This window comes from Dermacentor andersoni, chromosome 6 (assembly GCF_023375885.2).
Source record: "Dermacentor andersoni chromosome 6, qqDerAnde1_hic_scaffold, whole genome shotgun sequence".
NCBI classification, from domain to species: Eukaryota; Metazoa; Arthropoda; class Arachnida; order Ixodida; family Ixodidae; genus Dermacentor; species Dermacentor andersoni.
In genome coordinates, this window is record NC_092819.1 from 114,529,074 (window position 1) to 114,549,341 (window position 20,268).

Genomic DNA, 20,268 nt, shown 5'->3' on the forward strand with positions numbered 1-20,268 from the left:
CCTCACCAGAGCAGGATTGGCCACCCTGGAGCAGTACTTGGTCACAACCTTCTATATGAACACAACAATCAAACCTCGGCCCTCAGTCCCCTGCAGCTGCGAAGCAAGTGACCACGGAGGCGGTCAGACCTGCGACGCTGCAGAGGGTGCTAAGAATCCCTGGTTCCGGACAGGCCGCCATTGTAATATGAACCTGGCAACGTTTAACGCTAGAACGTTGTCTAGTGAGGCGAGTCTAGCAGTCTTATTGGAGGAATTAGAGGGCAGTAAATGGGATATAATAGGGCTCAGTGAAGTTAGGAGGCCAAAGAAGCATATACAGTGCTAAAAAGCGGGCACGTCCTGAGCTACCGGGGCTTAGCGGAGAGACGAGAACTAGGAGTCGGATTCCTGATTAATAAGAACATAGCTGGTAACATACAGGAATTATATAGCATTAACGAGAGAGTGGCAGGCCTTGTTGTGAAACTTAATAAGAGGTACAAAATGAAGGTTGTGCAGGTCTACGCCCCTACATCCAGTCATGATGACCAGGAAGTCGAAAGCTTCTATGAAGACGTGGAATCGGCGTTGGGTAAAGTCAAAACAAAATACAGTATACTGATGGGCGACTTCAATGCCAAGGTAGCAAGAAGCAGGCTGGAGACAAGGCAGTGGGGGAATATGGCATAGGCACTAGGAATAGCAGGGGAGAGTTACTAGTAGAGTTTGCGGAACAGAATAATATGCGGATAATGAATACCTTCTTCCGCAAGCGAGATAGCCGAAAATGGACGTGGAGGAGCCCGAACGGCGAGACTAGAAATGAAATAGACTTGATACTCTGCGCTAACCCTGGCATCATACAAGATGTGGACGTGCTCAGCAAGGTACACTGCAGTGACCATAGCATGGTAAGAACTCGAATTAGCCTAGACCTGAGGAGGCAACGGAAGAAACTGGTACATAAGAAGTCGATCAATGAGTTAGCCGTAAGAGGGAAAAAAGAGGAATCCCAGATCAAGCTACAGAACAGGTATTCGGCTTTAACTCAGGAGGAGGACCTTAGTGTTGAAGCAATGAACGGCAATCTTGTGGGCATCATTAAGGATTGTGCAATAGAAGTCGTTGGTAACTCCGTTAGACAGGATACCAGTAAGCTATCGCAGGAGACGAAAGATCTCATCAAGAAACGCCAATGTATGAAAGCCTCTAACCCTACAGCTAGAATAGAACTGGCAGAACTTTCCAAGTTAATCAACAAGCTTAAGACAGCTGACATAAGGAAGTATAATATGGATAGAATTGAACATGCTCTCAGGAACGGAGGAAGCCTAAAAACAGTGAAGAAGAAACTAGGAATTGGCAAGAATCAGATGTATGCGTTAAGAGACAAAGCCGGCAATATCATTACTAATATGGATGAGATAGTTCAAGTGGCTGAGGAGAGAATAGTCTAGAGGAATTCAAAATCCCACAGGTAACACCGGAAGAAGTAAAGAAAGCCTTGGGAGCTATGCAAAGGGGGAAGGCAGCTGGGGAGGATCAGGTAACAGCAGATTTGTTGAAGGATGGTGGGCAGATTGTTCTAGAGAAACTGGCCACCCTGTATACGCAATGCCTCATGACTTCGAGCATACCAGAATCTTGGAAAAACGCTAACATAATCCTAATCCATAAGAAAGGGGACGCCAAAAACTTGAAAAATTATAGACCGATCAGTTTACTGTCGGTTGCCTACAAAGTATTTACTAAGGTAATTGCAAATAGAATCAGGAACACCTTAGACTTCCGTCAACCAAAGGACCAGGCCGGATTCCGTAAAGACTGCTCAACAATAGACCGTATTCACACTATCAATCAGGTGATAGAAAAATGTGCGGAATATAACCAAACTTTATATATAGCTTTCATTGATTACGAGAAAGCGTTTGATTCAGTCGAAACCTCAGCAGTCATGGAGGCATTGCGTAAACAGGGTGTAGACGAGCCGTATGTAAAAATACTGAAAGATATCTATAGCGGCTCCACAGCCACCGTAGTCCTCCATAAAGAAAGCAACAAAATCCCAATAAAGAAAGGCGTCAGGCAGGGAGATACAATCTCTCCGATGCTACTCACAGCGTGTTTACAGGAGGTATTCAGAGACCTGGATTGGGAAGAATTGGGGATAAGAATTAATGGAGAATACCTTAGTAACTTGCGATTCGCTGATGATATTGCCTTGCTTAGTAACTCAGGGGACCAACTGCAATGCATGCTCACTGACCTGGAGAGGCAAAGCCGAAGGGTGGGTCTAAAAATTAATCTACAGAAAACTAAAGTAATGTTTAACAGTCTCGGAAGGGAACAGCAATTTAGAATAGGTAGTGAGGCACTGGAAGTGGTAAGGCAATACATATACTTAGGACAGGTAGTGACTGCGGATCCGGATCATGAGACTGAAATAATCAGAAGAATAAGAATGGGCTGGGGTGCGTTTGGCAGGCATTCTCAGATCATGAACAGCAAGTTGCCATTATCCCTCAAGAGAAAAGTTTATAACAGCTGTGTCTTACCAGTACTCACGTACGGGGCAGAAACCTGGAGGCTTACGAAAAGGGTTCTACTTAATTTGAGGACGACGCAACGAGCTATGGAAAGAATGATAGGTGTAACGTTAAGGGATAAGAAAACAGCAGATTGGGTGAGGGAACAAACGCGAGTTAATGATATCTTAGTTAAAATCAAGAAAACGAAATGGGCATGGGCAGGGCACGTAATGAGGAGGGAAGATAACCGATGGTCATTAAGAGTTACGGAATGGATTCCAAGGGAAGGAAAGCGTAGTAGCGGGCGGCAGAAAGTTAGGTGGGTGGATGAGATTAAGAAGTTTGCAAGGACAACATGGCCGCAATTAGTACATGACCGGGGTAGTTAGTGAAGTATGGGAGAGGCCTTTGCCCTGCAGTGGGCATAACCAGGCTGATGATGATGATGATGATGATGATGATGATGATGAAGACCACTATGACATCCTCGCTTGTATGGGTGGCGAGTGCTATAGCGGCCTCCTCAGCTGTATCGGCGCGTTTGGCGAGAATGGTCGCCAACGCCAGTGTCGTACCCTTGTGGTCTCTGACGCTGATGGTGAAGGCATATCGGCCCGGATACTTGGCTGCGTCCACGTAGCGCGCCTGCGGGTCGTTACGGTGCTTGTGTCTGATGGCGTTTACGCTGGCGAGCCTTCTGCCTCGATGGTGTCCTGGATGCATGTTTCGAGGTATCTAAACAACTTGTAGACATTCTTGGAGCTTAGACGTGGTCTTTTCCTTAAGTTCGCCATCGTGTTCTAGGTTGGTTAGGTAACCTGTGCGTCGGAGGACTGCTCAGCCTATGGTTGTGAGCTTCAGTCTCTCGATCTGGTTGATGAGGTGCGCTTCCGCGAGTTCTTCCCAGGAGTTGTGAATTCCCATGCGAAGCAATCGGTCAGTGGAGGCGGTTGTCGGCACTCCTAGGGCAAGCTTCGTGGCTTTTCGTATTAGGGGGTTTAGCTTTTGTTTCTGGGCTGTCTTCACGTTGAGGTAAGAAGTTCCGTATGTAATGCGGCTGTATATTGGGGCTTCTACCATTTGTAAGGTGTCGTGCTCTTTGAGGCCGTTGCGGCGATTGAGAACCCGTCGTATCAGATGAGTAAGCTGTGCCACGGTGTTGTGTAGCCTGGGGAGTGTGGCGGAGCCGGATCCGTCCTTGTGTATGTGGACTCCGAGGATTCGAAGTGAGCAGACCTTCGGTTTCGGGACTCCCTGAAGCAGGTCTTGTTGGTCCGGTGCGTCGTAGCTTGGGGGCCGGCCCCGGGTGCGGGCCCCGAGTACTAACAGCTCGGATTTATCCGGGGCACAGTGGAGGCCCCAGGTGTTGAGGTACCGTTCGATTATGTTTACAGCCTCCTGAAGACGGGTCTCCTGTTCGCCCGTGCTCGCGCCTCTCGTCCACAGTGTAATATCATCTGCATATAGAGCCCGGAATATCCCTTGGATGGTGTCTAGGATGCGGGGAAGTTTGAGGAGCGCCACGTTGAAGAGGAGTGGCGACACTATAGAACTTCGTGGCGTCTTCCTGTTAGGTAGGTGAAATGTCTTGCTCCGGCGGTTGGCAATCCCCACCGTGGCCGTACGGTTGATGAGAAAAGCGCTCATGTAGGCGTATGTTTTGGCACCGCAGCCGATATCTTCTAGGTCACGGAGAATGGACTCATGGCTCACGTTATCAAAGGCGCCCTTTATGTCTAGAGCTAGGATGGAAGACTTGCTGTGTTGGCTCAAATGGTCAAGAATATCTTCCTTTAGCTGGAAGAGGACGTCCTGCGTGGAGAGAATCTGGCGGAAGCCGAACATGGTGTGCGGATAGCGATTGTTTTCCTCGAGAAGAGTGGTGAGCCGTCGTTGACCATGTGTTCGATCAGTTTCCCGGCGCAGGATGCAAGTTAGGCGGGGTGGTGATTTGCGATGGAGATGGGCTTGTTTGGCTTGGGTACCATGTTTACCTGCGAGTGTTTCCAGGCTGTTGGTAGCTCGCTCTTAATCCAGCAGTCGTTATAGTACCGAAGGAGAGCCGTCAGCGCCCGAGGGGGTAGCTGTCGAAGGTGCTTGTTGGTGACTTTGTCTTTACCCGGGCTCGTATTGCGTGTTAACCTAGAGAGGGCCGCCTGTAACTCTGCCTTTGTGAAGTGCCGATGTAGCTCCTCGTTCGGCGCCCCATGGTACTCCCTGGGGGTGGATAGGTTGGTGGCAGTGGTTTGTGGGTTAGCTGAGTGGTGTAGCTTCGTCTGTAGTTCTTGGAGTAAGCTGAGCCTCTGTGCCGCCATAGTTGTGGATTAGTCGGCGAATTGCATGTCTTTGTTCGGTTTGGTGTGCGTGTCGTCGACCAGGGCTCGAAGTATATGCCAAGTCTTCTTTGTGCTGAGGGTCCCTTGAAGGTGGTCGCAGAAGGATCGCCAGTTCTGACTCGCTAGCTGTTCAGCGTACTCCTATGCCTGCATGCCTAATAGGGCAATTCGGCGCTGGAGCTTGCGGTTGAGCTTTTGGCGTCGCCATCGTTTGAGGAGCGATCGCAGAGCCTCCCACAAATGCAGTAGGGGATTATCGACCGCCAGATTGTCCTCGTCTAGTTGAATCATCCTGGTGTGGCCGTCGGCCGCCCCAACGATACCGTTCAGCCAAGCTTCAATGTCTTTGATGTCCGAATCGTTGTCAAGCTCATTCCTATACGCGTTCTAGTCAGTGAGTTGTGTGTTTCCTGTCTTGGGCGCGCGGTGAGATTGCTTAACCTCGATTTGAAATATGTCGTGATCGCTCCCTAGCGTTTGCGGAAGTCGGGTCCACGTGGCCTTTCGCACGTCTCGAGTGAACGTGAGATCAGGATTGGTGTCCGTCGCCATGCTGTTGCCCACTCGGGTGGGTTGGAGCAGGTCATTCCATAGCGTAAAACCGTGCTGCTGTGCGGTGTCGTGAACCCATGCCCCTTCCTTGGTGGTATTGGGGTAGCCCCAGGCCGTTTGTGGGGCGTTAAAGTACCCTACCACAAGCCGGTTGCCGTTAGCGTTTTTACGAAGGCCCCGGACGAAGTGGTCGTAGTGGAGTAGCTGCTCCCGCGGCGGGCTGTAAAGATTGGCCAGCTATAAGCTCTGTTGATTCGTGCGAGTCAGCAACACCGACAATATGGTGTGTTCGATTTCATTGTCTACAATTTTGTGGGGCTGTGCGGTTAGTGTCTTCTTGACAAGAATTGCGGTGCGGGCAGTGTGTGCCATAGTGTTTATGCGGGGAGATTTATTTTCTTCGTGTTGGTTTTCTGTAGCGCGATTATGTCAGGATTGTTTGCTTTGAGGTATTCTTCCACGTTGGCCGAACGGGGTGTATAGGATCTGCGAATCCAGTGCCAAATGCGGAAGATGGGAAGCGGCTCGGTATGTCTACGTTTGGGAGCCGCCATGTTGGTGGTTGTCCTCCACCAGGAGTAGGTGGTTTGTTGTTGTCGAGCTAGAATCCTCCGCGGATTCCACTCGTGCTGTCTTCCGTCCTTTGCGTTTGGTTCCTAACTGCTCCGTCAGATGTTCATCAGTAACGAAATCCTTGTACGCATATGTCATGACGTTGTGTTGTGCCATGAAACATCCAGTTTGGCGTCGAGTAGGGTCACCGTACCTGTTTGTGGCTCTACCTTTTCCATGATTTTAGTTACCACTTTCTGTATGGTTCTGTCTACTGATGCGAGAAGTGTTGTAGTGAGGGTTTCCTCGAAGACTTGAAGGCGTCGTTCAACATGGTCAAGAATCTTCGCTTCATGTGCGTGTAGCCGTTCGTCTACCCGCTTCATTATTCTGGCTTCTACCTGTTTTAGTATGCTTTCTTCAACTCCTCTCGCTACTTTTCCCTCGACTTCTGGCGTGCTGCACTCGGCTACCAGTTCTTGTTGTCTCGTCCTCTTTAGAGCCTGTACTTTATGTTCCAGAGTCCGTATCGTCGCTGTCTCGCCCGAACTGCTCGGGTTGCGCGAGAAATTCGAGGCGCTGCTTCCGTTCGCCGCGGCGACGTAAGTGATTCGCCTAACGGAGCGAGACCGTCAGCGAGAGCGGGATGTAGAACCCGATCTTAGGATAGAGTGAGAGCGCCTACGGCCAGGTCTTTGTTGAGGCGAGGGCCCCCATGAGGTGTCCGAGGTGGTAACCAGCGCGGGGAAGTCTTCGGTGCTCGAGCTCCAGTGATCCTCTCGGGCGCGAGCGTTGTCAAGCTGCTGCCTTCTTACTTGGTAGGGGGGGGGGGGGGGGGGGTTGTTACGGAATTTCCTCTTACATTCCTGGCCTGCCGTTTCGTGGTCTCCACCGCAAATGTTGCACTTCTGGTGACAATCGTGTTCTTCCGTCACTCCATCGCGCCCACATGTATAGCAGAAGTTGGCTCTCGGCTGAGGACAGATATCCTGGCGGTGTCCGATGGCGCCGTAGGTTCTGCAGTATTCGAGGAATTTTCGGTAGAGCTTGCATCTGTAGTCACCGCTTTGGTACGTAACGTAATAAGGGACGTGCTGTCTATCGTAGGTGATAACCGCGGCTTTTGAAAATCCTAGTATTCGCGAGCCGAGAACCGTGTATCTTGAGTCCACTCGAAGGCCAGCAGCGATCTCCGCGGGACTTGTACCCGGTTCGAGGCCGTATATCACTCCGCAGCACACATCGTCTGGGTGTCGAATGTGGGGATTTACTTGATAGACGGTTCCGCCGAGTTGTGTGGTGTTGATATGCTGCAATATCGAAGCTCGTTCCGTGCTTGCCGCGCTCGCGATGATCACATTCTCTAGTTTCTGCACTTGTACACGGACATTATCGTGAAAGTCATTTGGACCAAACCACTGGATCTTCCGATGGCATGTGTCACTGCGATGAGTGTGTGCTTCGAGAGGTCAAGTCCAGCTTGAGGGCGCAAGACGATTTTGAAGTCGTCACTAGGGAAGGGTCGCATCCTCAGAATGCGTTGGCGCTGCGGCAGTGCTTGTGCTTGATTTTAGGGGTCTGATTTCAGGACTTCTATGGTTCTTTCCCCGGCAGATTTTTAGCCAACTTTTAGCCACTCGATGTGGGCTTTACCGGTCGTTATGCCGCGGTTCGCGTCGTATGTCCACTGTGGTATGGTATCGGAGTTAGCCCTGGTCACCTCAATTCGTGCCGATGTCGGCTCTTCTTGTAAAGCGTTCGCCATCTGTGTTTCCAGAAAAGCGCGCGCGCTCCGCCTCAGAGGCTGGTTCTGCGTGATTCACTCCTACTGCGAGAGCGCCGTGCGCGTGCACCGCGGGCCTGCAGGCGCGAGCCGCTGGCCTCCCGCTCGTGCCGCGGGTGCCCCGGCGTTAAGGTTATCGTGGAGCGCACGGTCACACAATGTTCAGGGTTCGATTATTCGAGTAAAGGTCCACTCACTGCGTCGTGGCTGGTGTCAAACGATGCCTTGCAACTTCAGGAATCCAAGTTTACCAAATTCACTGAGTTTCCAAGCAATGCTCCACAATATATAGCGAGAAAAGCAGGAGCCCCTGTGAGGTACGACTGTGCTTCTCGGCCCCCTGGCGGTCTTTTGCCCTGGGCGATCATTTTTCAATTGGCCTGCAATTAAAGCGTCGTACCCTTTTTGAATCAGTTCCTGCTGCTTGCGAATCGGGACAATATCATGCAAGTTTTACTACACGGTGCACTTCTTGTAATGCTATTACCGGTGGTGGGGCTGGGCTATTGCCTACACAATGTTGGAAATTAGCTTCTTTTTGTACCTCGGTAAATTCGATTACCAGAAATAAAATCTTTATTTTTATTTGTTTTGGACATTATTCTGTATTGGAATGAAGGGGATGGTCGTAGCAAGCATGTTTTTCAGTTCATCAATTTTGATCGAATTATAGGATACGTGAGTCTCTAAGTGTGTAATGCGCGCATCTAGGGCAAGAAATCTCTGATAAGCTTTGGTTTCAAGGGCTGTGATGCTGTCGTTCACGACCACATAGGCGTCGGCGTTAAACGTATTTCAGATTCATCGGGGGGCCTGCGCTTGGCGTGTGGAGCTCCTCCCGTACTTCGAGTGGGAGGCGCCACCACCGGATTTGTCTACATGTTAGAAATTTTCTTGCCCTCTAATCTATCGTACGTACTACGGATAGGGGAGTTAAGCGATTTGATTTGAGCCTTGATCTGCGCTACTTTGGCTCTTAACATTGTGTTTTCTTGAGCTAGAAAGAGCAATTGATTGGTGTTTGTCAGGTTCGGAGGGGAGCTGGGAAGTCAGGACAGGGGCGAAACTACCCCATCCCAGCTTACCTGGCATTTCGGTCGTCCTCATGGTGAGAACAATAGTGTCCGTACTGCTGGCCAGTGTTATTTCACTTCAGGGGCGGCGCCGGCTTCTTGCCTGATTGCTTATCTTCAAATGTCCTCTCCTTTAGAGGAGGAGGGCTCCTGTTGGGCTTGTAATGCTCTGGACGCAGCGCCTAACTTGTGACGTGGTCTGCCGCACGTACCACGTATTTAGGGTTGCAGATGTGGTTCGCGTCGGGGCTAACCTCTCCGCACTTCTCAATAGTGAGAACGCACATAACCGGGCATATATCCAGTTGGTGTCCAATTTGCTGGGTTTTGACACAGGATTCTACCTTCTGTCGAAACGGGGTGCAATGGACGTAGAACGGTACCTTCTTCCCGAGGAAAGTCACTAATATTGTTCCTGTATGTCCCATTCGGAGGGCGTAGAGCACCAGTGGTTCCGGGTTAGCTTGCCGAAGATGGGGCAAGATTTCGGCTTTCTTTGTGTCGACAAGTGAGGCGAAAATGACTTCCGAGGAGCCTTGGGGATAGGTGTGGTGCACCACCACTTCGTGAGTCTTGCCAGCGATGGTGAGGCTTTTGACGCAAAGCTAGGCGTCAGTGCGGTTCATACTGGTAGAGGTGATCAGTAAAGTTTTATTTAGAGTACTTACCTGGGCACTGTCGATGTCTTCTGCAAGTCGGGCAGCCTTTTTCATCGGACCGTTGGGGTAGATCAAGTGGTATTTCGTTCAGGTTACGCCCCCGCGGATCCGTATGATGGCGGTGTAGGAATACTTTGCTTCCTGAGACACGCCATCTTCCCAGGTCGTCTCTGCTGCGAAGATAAAGCGATTGCAGAGGAGGGCTTGTCGGAGCAGATGTGTTGTTAACGCCAGCGGGCCATCTGCTCCACCGTGAGCTTGTCTCCTTCAACTTCAATCCCAGCTGTCATCGCCGCCTTGGCGTAGCGCGCAGACGCCGACGCGCCAGAGCCGCGGACGAAGCTGAAGCTCGGCGACGCAGACAGTGGTGAATAAAGGAATTTCGATTCTTGCGAATGGTCGGGTGTCTTGCTCAGCCGGTGTCGACCAGCATTTAAAATGGCGTTGCTCAAAATGGAAGGCCCAACACCACATCGACGAGAATTAAAAGAAACTTTGGCAGATCTGGAGAGAGACGCGTCCGCTCCATGCGAACGCCGAGCAGCGGCTTCGTTGGAAGACTATTATCGCTCCGCGCGTTCCGTCCACTCTTCGCTGCGCGTCAACAGCGTTGGTTGGACCGCATCCGGTGAGTGAAGTGATCGTATGCATGTTACCTCGGCTCCGTCATTTTCAACAGGAGCCACGGACCAATTCGTCGAACCCCGCCAATTTTGCATCCATCTGACGCAGCAAGTTGCCCGGCACACAGTGACATCACTTTCATCCAGGTGGGCAAATATTTTCGCCAATTTAGAGCGGACTTTCACTCAGGCTTGGCAGCGCCGCCGCTAAGGCCAACGGCTGCACCGGCACCTGGCGACGAAGGAGCCGCTCTCCGCACCAACATGGCGAACTCCCCACGTCAACGCGGCTATCACCCGGACGCCATGGCCTGGTCGACGATTCCTCAAGCCAAGGAACCCAATTCGGCAACATCGCACCAGCTCCGGAACGAAAATCTACTGCGTCTCGTTGAGAGCTGCTCTCAGCGCCGGAACGCCAAAATGACGGCAGACGCCACATCGACAACCGGCAAGTCGACCTCACCGCAGCGCGGTCCCGTCTCGCGTGTGGCCAAGGACCGCCAACTTAAATCAACATGGAGGCCCAAACCTCTCCTCAAGTTCCAACCCGACGATTTTGTCGTGATCATCATGCCCCGAGCAGCTGTGGCCATCGGGAGTGCCTTCCAATATGGTGAGCTGGGACTAGCCTTTTGTGCCTACCTCGGCGCGCAAATGGCGGTAGAACTCAGCTTCGTCTTTTCCCGTGAGCAAAATCTACTCATTGCGAGCACCAAGAACGCCTACATGCCGGACCACCTGCTCGCTGATTTCGTGATCAAATCGGCTCAGGGAGACGTGCCACCTCGGGGCCATATCAAGCAAAATGGCGAAGAAATATTCTACGGCATCATCACTGTGGCAAATCAAGAAACAGTGGAAACTCTGAAAGACGGTATCCAGTGGAGGCATGGTACCATCTTAGAAAGACGCAAATTTCGAACCTCCAATAAGGCTCGCCTGACTTCTGCCGGAAAAGTAAGGCTGCGGGCAATGAACAACAACACGGAGATTGTCCACGTGCAGCCCTACCTACGCACTATCCCTCCCTGTAGTGTGTGTGGCACCGTGGGCCATAGAGCAGACTCGTGCCCAAATCCAACGCAAGACAAGTGCGGCCTGTGTGGACTGCAGACTCCTTTCGTGGAACGGTTGCCGGCCCTTCCTGAGTGCAAGCCGAAATGTGCTGTTTGTGGTGGCGGCCATGCCACAAACTCCAGAGACTGTACCCCCAAGTACCGCCTCGACACCAAGATGGGCGCCCAAAAGGGCGGGAAACCTGGCGCGACGAGGAAGAAGCCACGTCAGCAGTATGGCGCCACCGGTGGTTACTCAGCTCCCCGCGGTGGTGTCACCAACTCCAAAAAGCAAGCGCCCCCACGCGGGCGTGACGTTAAGGGCGACCAAGCGCCACCACCAAGCCCGTCTTAACGCCAAATTCCAGACCCTTATCGGGACGACAATGGAACGCATCATTGCCAAGGTCAAGGAGGCCCTTCCTACCATGATTGCCCAACATGACTCGAATCTCGCCCGCACGTCTCGCCGGGCCGGTCCTCTCCAAATCCGGCCCGCCCTCCAAATCGTCGCGTCTAACAATTGATCTCGAAGGTGATGAGGACAGCTGCCCCCTATCAGGAGCTGAAATTCAGCCCTTGGTTGCTGGCTCCGGGACACCTACCTTCCCTCCTCTTACCCCTAAATCCAAACATGGCGGGACAACCTCGGTGGTCTCTATATTGGTCTCTCGTGTCACTGTAACTCAATGGAACTGCCGTGGAATGCCGTATCGTACTAAGCGTGCCGACCTTCTGCTTTCCCTTTCAACTTTCGAGCACATGCCCGCAGTGGTGGCCCTTCAAGAGCCAGGAAGCGGCGCCACCTTAACAAACAATACGACGTTTCAGCAGGACCCCTCGTCTTGTCAATGCATTGATAAAAATTACACACCAAATATGGTCGACTATGATCTCCACATTGACTGTTCCCATGTAATGGTGACTCTCCTCCCCCTCTGAAAACAGGACTCACCACTGCACATTCTATCAACTGCACACCCAAATTGCCGAATGTATCGTTCTCCGACCTTTTTAGCCGTGCGCTAAGAGTTGCGGTTCGGGACCCCCTCTACATTGTTGGCGATTTCAACGCCCCCAGTCGAGTCTGGGGGTACCGGCGTGAAGAGAAACGGGTACGCAAGTTGGTGGATCCTGCGTCAACGTTGGACCTCACTCTTCACACAGACCCCGTCCACCCAACCCGTATAGGCAATTCCGTGACATGGGATACGCGTCCGGATTTGACCTTTACCCGCTACATTCAGTATGCAGCTGGGTCAACACCGAGGAAACCCTCGGTAGCCACCACTGCATCATAAACACTACAATTCGGACCAGGCCATTAGCAAAACCCACCACACAGGCCCGACGCCCAGATTGGTCCAAGTTTAGGCAAAATTACAACACAGCGACCTCTATACTCGAGCAAGGCTAGCAGTCATGGTCCCAACCATTGGTTTCTAGCCGTCGCTCCCCCGAAACCAAAATTCAGCTTTCCGGGGTGGTATCAGACTTGGATAACCACCTCCTCCACCTCTGGGAAGCGCGGCATTGCCTCGTCCGCCGGTGGCGCCGACAAAAGCATAACCGCAAACTTAAGGCTCGAATTGCCGAGCTCACCCAGCAGACGGCCGAGTACGCGGCCCAGCTCGCAGACGCCAACTGGGTGGACCGTTGCAACACGGCGGCGTGGGAGATGTCCAGCAGGAATACCTGGCGGCTCTTCCGCGCCCTTATCGACCGAACGCAGACACGCACAGAAACTCATAAACGTGTACAACGTGCCATACACAGTTTTCACGGCAACACTACTCAGCTAGCGCACAAGTTACGGGACCAATACTTGTGCACTACCCGGACTCCTGCAGACCGGCGTACTCTTATGCAGGTGCGGAGAACGCTGAGCTGGATCAGCCGTTCCAGCACCACGATCTGCGGGCACCTCTGGTGAAAATGAAACGTGGCACAGCCCCGGGTCGGGATAAAATTACAGTCAAATTACTCGCTAACCTACCCGACCCGGCCTACCAGTCCTTATTGGATTACATCAATTCAATCTGGCTCGGAGACGCGCCACTCCTCAACGAATTGAAAACCGCTCTGGTGACTTTCAGTCCCAAAGCTGGGAAGGCCATCAACACGGACAACCTTCGCCCCATCTCTCTCACCTCGTGTGTGGGCAAACTAATGGAGACGATGGTGCGTGACAGGTTGTCCGAGTTCATTGAAAATCAAGACATCTTCGCAGACCCCATGTTCGGATTTTGCCCGCACAGGCCCGCACATGATGTTCTGTCACAACTCAATCGGGACATCCTTGACCCGGTCGAATGCCCCCACAACGATAAGGTCGTACTCGCCTTAGACTTGAAGGGGGCCTTCGAGAACGTTACTCACGAGGTAATACTCACTCATCTTTCACAAACCGGCTGCGGACGCAACGCGTTGAGATACATTCGGCAAATTTTAACAGATTGTGACTCCTACATTAAAATCCAGGATACTGAACACGACCCCTTCCGACTTCGAACCTGAGGAACACCACAGGGTGCATTGCTGTCTCCTCTCCTATGTAATCTGGCTATGATGCACCTGCCGGCCAAATTGGGTTCTGTAGCTGGTGTGCAGCATGCGGTGTATACCGCCGACATCACCCTGTGGGCCACTCAGGGCTCAGTCGGAGACATTGACGCCAACCTGCGACAAGCGGTGACCGGAGTGAACCGTTATGCTCACCACTGTGGCCTACAAAGCTCCCCTCAAAAGTCTGAATTTGTACACATACGCCCCTCACCAAAGTGTACCGACAAAATTAAGCTCGTTCTGGAGACAGGACCAATTCCTGAACACACAGAAGTCCGGGTACTGGAGCTTTTCATTGATCAACATAGGCGGTCGAACACTACCCTTGCCAAGCTCCGTAAGGGGGGAGGGACCAGGTGGCCCGCATGGTCCGGCGAGTTTCCAACAATCGCGGGGGGTTGCGGTGCGAAGACGCCTTGCGGCTGGCGCATGCATTCGCGACCAGTCGAATTTTATATTCGACTCCTTACCTCCCCCTTCGGAAACAAGACGAGGATGCACTCAATGTCATCCTCCGCAAAATTAAGAGAGCTCTCGATCTCCCCGTGAACACCTCCAACCAGCGTCTTCTGGGTCGGGGCATGGTGAACACGTTCCGGGAGTTCCGAGAGGCTCACTTAACTAACCAATACACATGCTTTTCTAAGACACTGCCGGGTGGCCGCCTCCTTGCCCGACCACACATACAACATACCATCCCTATGGAAGAGCGAGTACGACTCCCTTTCGAGTGGAGATGCGCACTCCACGTACGCCTTCTTCCTAACAGCATGACACATGAGGAGCGTAATGGTCGGCGCCTGGCGCGGGCGGAAGCCCTGCGCCGCCATGATGAGTCGAAACCCGGCACTTATTACGGGGAGGCCTCCGGCCCCCACCATGGGGGATGGCACACGGCCGCAGTCATCCATCAGTCCAAAACAGTTAACGGGCTTACATTTCGTGCCCGCGACATAACTCATGTGGAGGAGGTCACCATTTCACTGGCTGCTACCCCCTCTGATTAAAAAACAATTATTTCCGACTCGCGAGAGGCCTGTCGGAATGTCGAGCAAGGTTGGGCTCCATACTTAGCCTACCGTCTACTTCAAAGTTGCACCTGCACCGGGGATCCCGCTCTCCGGAACATAGTATGGGCTCCTGCTCATATGGGTCTCGAGGAGAATGAGGGAGCCGATGCCGCCGCCCGCGCGCTCTCTCTCCGGGCTTCCTTTCTCGACTCCCTATATCAGTATCTCGAACTCAATTCCGCATATTCTTTTAAAGACATTGTCCTGCATTATCAATCTGGTGACAGCCTTTACTCTCGCCCGAGTAAAGGACTATCTAAGATTGAGGAGCGGCTTCTACTCCGTCTCAATAAGAACACTCTGCTGTGCCCGACAGCACTCAAGCATTTTGATCGTTCTTTCATGGGCAGTTGTCCGTACTGTGCGGAGAAGTCCTAGGACATCTACCACATGGTGTGGGCCTGCTCATCTAACCCAGCTATTGCCCCTCACCATAACCCCACTCGGGAGGACTGGCAGGCGACCCTGCTCGGCTGCTATGACCTACAGGCCCCAAGGGCCTTGGTCGAGCGCGCCCGGGCAGCGGCCGACGCCACTGCGGTCCCGTACTAGGGATTCCACCAAGTATCTTAAGGGCCGGGCCCTTAAGGACCGGCCCATATGCGTACCTCCATGTGCTTCTCTTCTGAGAGCAATAAAAGTTTTTCACCACCACCAACCGCGTTCAGTCGCGTGAGCGTGCAGGCGAGGCTCCTCGCGATGGGTTGCAAATAAAAAACCCGAAAAGAACAACGAAAATAAAAATGATATAAAAGAACACATTAGGAGCCGTATACCACAGTGTCTTTCTGTTTAAAGTATAAAGCGTGTGTCATTGAATCTGAGCCTACATAAAAAACACTTGCGAACAATTGCGGTCAGAAAATATCCGACTATATGCTAGCCGGAGTATAGCTTAAGGCTTGCTTTCTCCTAACCCCTGGCACTTTCTTCACGAATATCAGCAACCATTTAGCCATACTGGTGTACATTGAAATATCATGGCCGAACTCTGAAATTCATTTAATGCCATGAACCCTTAGTGCACAAACTAACACAAGAACCTTAGCATGGTTTAGCGTATTGAATGCTGAGGCAGACTAGTACTGTGTTTATCAGAATATTGCTTCCCAGAGTGCCTACAGCTGACGGTTTTAACCTTTTCAAAGATCTGTCTATCAAATTCATCATGTCCGTACACACATGAAAGCAGAAAAATAGGTAAATATAAAACAGTCATGAAAAGCTTCGGGAAAAGCCGAAGAAACTTGCCTGTTGCGAAATCATAATGCTGCCAACGATACTAGCATACTGCACGACTTCAAATCGTGGATAAAAACTTGAGAACTAACTGAAGGAGACGAAAATAGCAATCACAAAAACATATTCGTGTGAGGGGCAAAGGGATTGTATATGGAATATTTTAAACCAGTTTCTAAATCGAGTAGATCATGCGCGATTCCTTGCAGATTGTTCCAGAACATCAAATAACGAGGTCATCCCCGATATTGGGCTAGCGAACATTTTCTGAATAGATATGATATGGATGACCACTCGCATAACTATGACTACGCGAAGAACCACATTGGTTGCACCAACTTTCTTTACCCTGTTGCCACCAATGAAGTGATAGATGTGCATAGCAACTCAAAGAATAGTTCCGCATGCGAACTGGACGATACACAGCTACTGCAAGCATAACATGCCCTCATGCTTATCGCGGCTGTTTTAACATTTATTTTTAATCTTGCCCTAGAGAAAGAAGGCTTCCCTTGTCGCAAGGAGGTTGCCAAACTATTTTGAATACTCAAAAAAAGATAATAAGTATGAGCACGGCAATTATCGCCCTCTTTCTAGACTCCCTATTTTTGTAAGGGATACGAAAAAAAAATGATGTCCAGACACCAGGCCTTTCGCCGTTAAACACGGCATTTTCACTAACACGCACCTCTCAACGAACTAGCACTACTAAAACGAAAAGAATTGATTTTACAATAAATTAAAAACTAACATGTTTTGAGTTTGTCCATCGACTTCACAAACGCCGGCTGTACTCTTTTGCACAAAATGATTTTCTAAAACTACACACTTATGGCTTGCGATAGCACACACACAGAACTACATCTATTTTATAAGGGGTCCCTTAGGGGAGTCCTCTTGGGTAGCTTTTCTAGAATATACACACGTACATACACAACGTGTACATACATACATACGTACATACATACATACATACATACATACATACATAGATACATACATACATACATACATACATACATACATACATACATACATACATACATACATACATACATACATACATACATACATACAGCGTACGCACTACACTGCACTAAATTCATCATTTACGCTTACCACACATTACTTCTTCCTAATTCTAATGAAGCGCACCCAGTATTTTGGCGAACAAAGCACTCAAAGAACTTCAGATATGGTCCAAGAAAAAAATAACAATTACCATCTCTAATACGAAGCTTATTTCTTTTTTCCTGCTCAGAAGGAACACCTTGACGATAACGCTCATAAATGGTATAAGTCCAAATCAAGTCAGGTACTGAATAAATTGAAACCATGAGGTGTCATATTGACACGCGTACTCGTTTATCTTTTTCGGGTGAGCGCTTTTTACCGTCTAAAAAATGTTATCGCACAGCGCGGGACGCGTCCTCATGTACAAGTATTCGAAGTTTCTCGAATGTTATCGATGGCTCTGTTGGCAATGGAGCGTGTGTAATCTGATTGCGTGTGCGACGCGAATTGCGTGGAATTTTTTTTTAATACACGCGGACACCACTGATTGCTCTTCAACCTTCGACGCCTAGTGTATTAAAGCCGAAGCGCTTAACCGGCAGATCAGGTTTTCCACGATCGCCGACTGTGTTCGGTGTTATCGTTGTGCTACAGCGACAGCTCCGAACACAGCAAGCATGAACTAAAGCTAGCAAAGATTATCCTAGGGCGCTATAACGTTTAACTATTCCAATCTTTTCTATTCTTATTCTGCAATCAGCCCTTCGCGATTGGTCAAAGACTTCTTTGGACTCTCCCCCCTTCATCTGTCTGTCACGAGACATCACGAACACCGCGATAGCTCCCCATTGATATGACGTGTACACACTGATTATGCATCATTGGACCAAACAAAATAAAAATAGTTATTTCTCAATCGACGCCTTTTCACGATTAGACCTCGGCTATTGGTCAAAAGTTTTCGGGCGGCACCCACTTCACCTGCCTGTCACGCGACGTCCGAAAACCGCGAAAGCTCACCGCGTCAAAGAGACGTGTACGCGTTAAGGATACATTAACATGCCGAACAAAACTGAATTTTCTTCTGAATAGCCGGAGGCTGCCCCGTTCCGAAAGGAATAAAAGATGGCTGCCGCCGATCGCTGAGGCACTGGCTACTCGACCCTGACGGAGAGCATGGACTTATTTGCGTGTAGTAAAGCTTTTTGCGTCGCCGTGTAACGTTTTCGAGCACTTTCGTAACGTTTACGGCCTCGTTCTCCCAACTCCTTTTTTGGTGAGGATCCGGCTTAGCACCATTCTTAACCTTCCGTTGCATGCCGCCGCGATTTGCGACCAGCCACCGCAAGCTAAGCAAGGGAAAGCATACCAATCGCAGACGCCGGCACCACCCTCTTCATCCGGTTATCGATTTTCAGTGCAGTGGCTCGGGCCCATTGAATCCCTCTCCACTTGAGCGTGCTCCTCGCCTTTTGTCGGCCAATTAGATAAGACAAGCCGCTCAGTGCAGGAAATGTTATTCCTTATTTAAGCAAACAAAAGTGACCTCCTATGAACGAGGGGAGCATTGGATTGGTTTGTTCAGACAGCCCTGCGGGTGAGCGCCCGATGCTTGCGTCGGTGGTTACGCAAATTTGACGTCAGGAGATTGGAATAAAAACATATTGGAATACTTTTACGTTATACGGCTCCTACACTATTCCAACGGTACTTATCATAACGCTGAACCCTAACGCAAGACCAGAATACTTAATGGCCAGTTCATTACTTCATCGCCGCTTTCTCGGTATCACGAAGAAAATGTATTCAAGTTCTGATTTATCGCTTCGCTATTCAATTTAATAACACCTCCTTTGACTTGTTCTTGTTGCAATGATTACGTCGACTGTCTTTTCTTCTACGTCTCAAGTAACGCCTTCGTTTATCACTGTCTTCCAGCTTTGAAGTGTAGTGAATCGTAGGCCATGAAAACTGAAAGTTCATCTTTCTTCTTTGGTTCGTCCGCTTTCTGTACTTATGTACACACGATTTCAAATACACTTTGATTTGATTTGAGGTCCACGTAACAATGGTGGTTCAGACTTTGAGAGCTTGCATGTAATAATTTCAAATAGAGGAGTCGCGAATATAGTTGTTCTTTTAAAATATTCGTATGGGGTCAGTTACAATCTGGCTATCGATAAATCTTAAAATGGTGAAAATCGTAAGCCAGGTTCTTTTTATATTTCTTAAAAAAGTACCATTTTTTCAGAACCCTTAGTCCGAGTGCTTCCATACTTTGCAAAACGAACAACGGTATGTTACAAATAGAGCTGTAGAAATATATTGGCACCTAAAATTAAGGGCGATTTTTTTCTTACAATGTTCGTCCGCCACTGTGACATGCTTTTTATTTGTTGAATAAAACGCCATTAGCTTCCAAATAATAATTCTAGTCGCCAAGTTGTAGGAGGCCCTAACTAATATGTTGACAGAATTTAGTCATGTACACCATAGAGAAATTTTAAGTGCAAAAGTATCGTAAGATCGCGTTCTCGGAAACGTCGAAATAAAGTGATATCTAGCTGCTTGATTTATCTAGATATCCCAGGATTAGCTTTTGTCAGGGATAAGATTACTGTATATATATATGCTCTCTTTCTTTCTGCGCTCCTGCCTTTTCTGATGCACCTTAGTCTTCCATTTCAAGTCACTTTTTCTTCACCTGCCCCAAGTCCATCGGTAGCGTTCCCATGGAAACAGACATAGGCGAACTTATGACCCCTTGATGTTATAGCACGCTCGGACTGTAGCGGTTTCCACAGAAATTCCAATTTCGTCTAACTCCTTGCATTCTCCCCATTAACAAACAGAAAAAAAGTGCGAAATAGGTTTGAAGTTTCAAGTTTTATTGCTTCATTCATTAGTGGTACATATATGCAGTAGAAGTTATACAGAAAGAGGTCTGCAGCGGGACCTCTTGTTCTTAGTTACATAATAATATATAAATAAAAAGGCGTCAGTTGCGGTTATAAACAAAGAATGGATTACACAATTTCTGCAGTGTTAAAGTAATAAAACCTATGGCAACATATCACAACATAAAAGAAATTACATAATAAGCAACATAAACATACTTCAAAGAATAGATGCAGTTTACAGGGTATTAATATAAGCTCTCAGTGAACGTTGGTATGACGATAATGTAGGTGAGGATTTCACGTGAGTAGGTAAATTATTCCACATTTTCACACT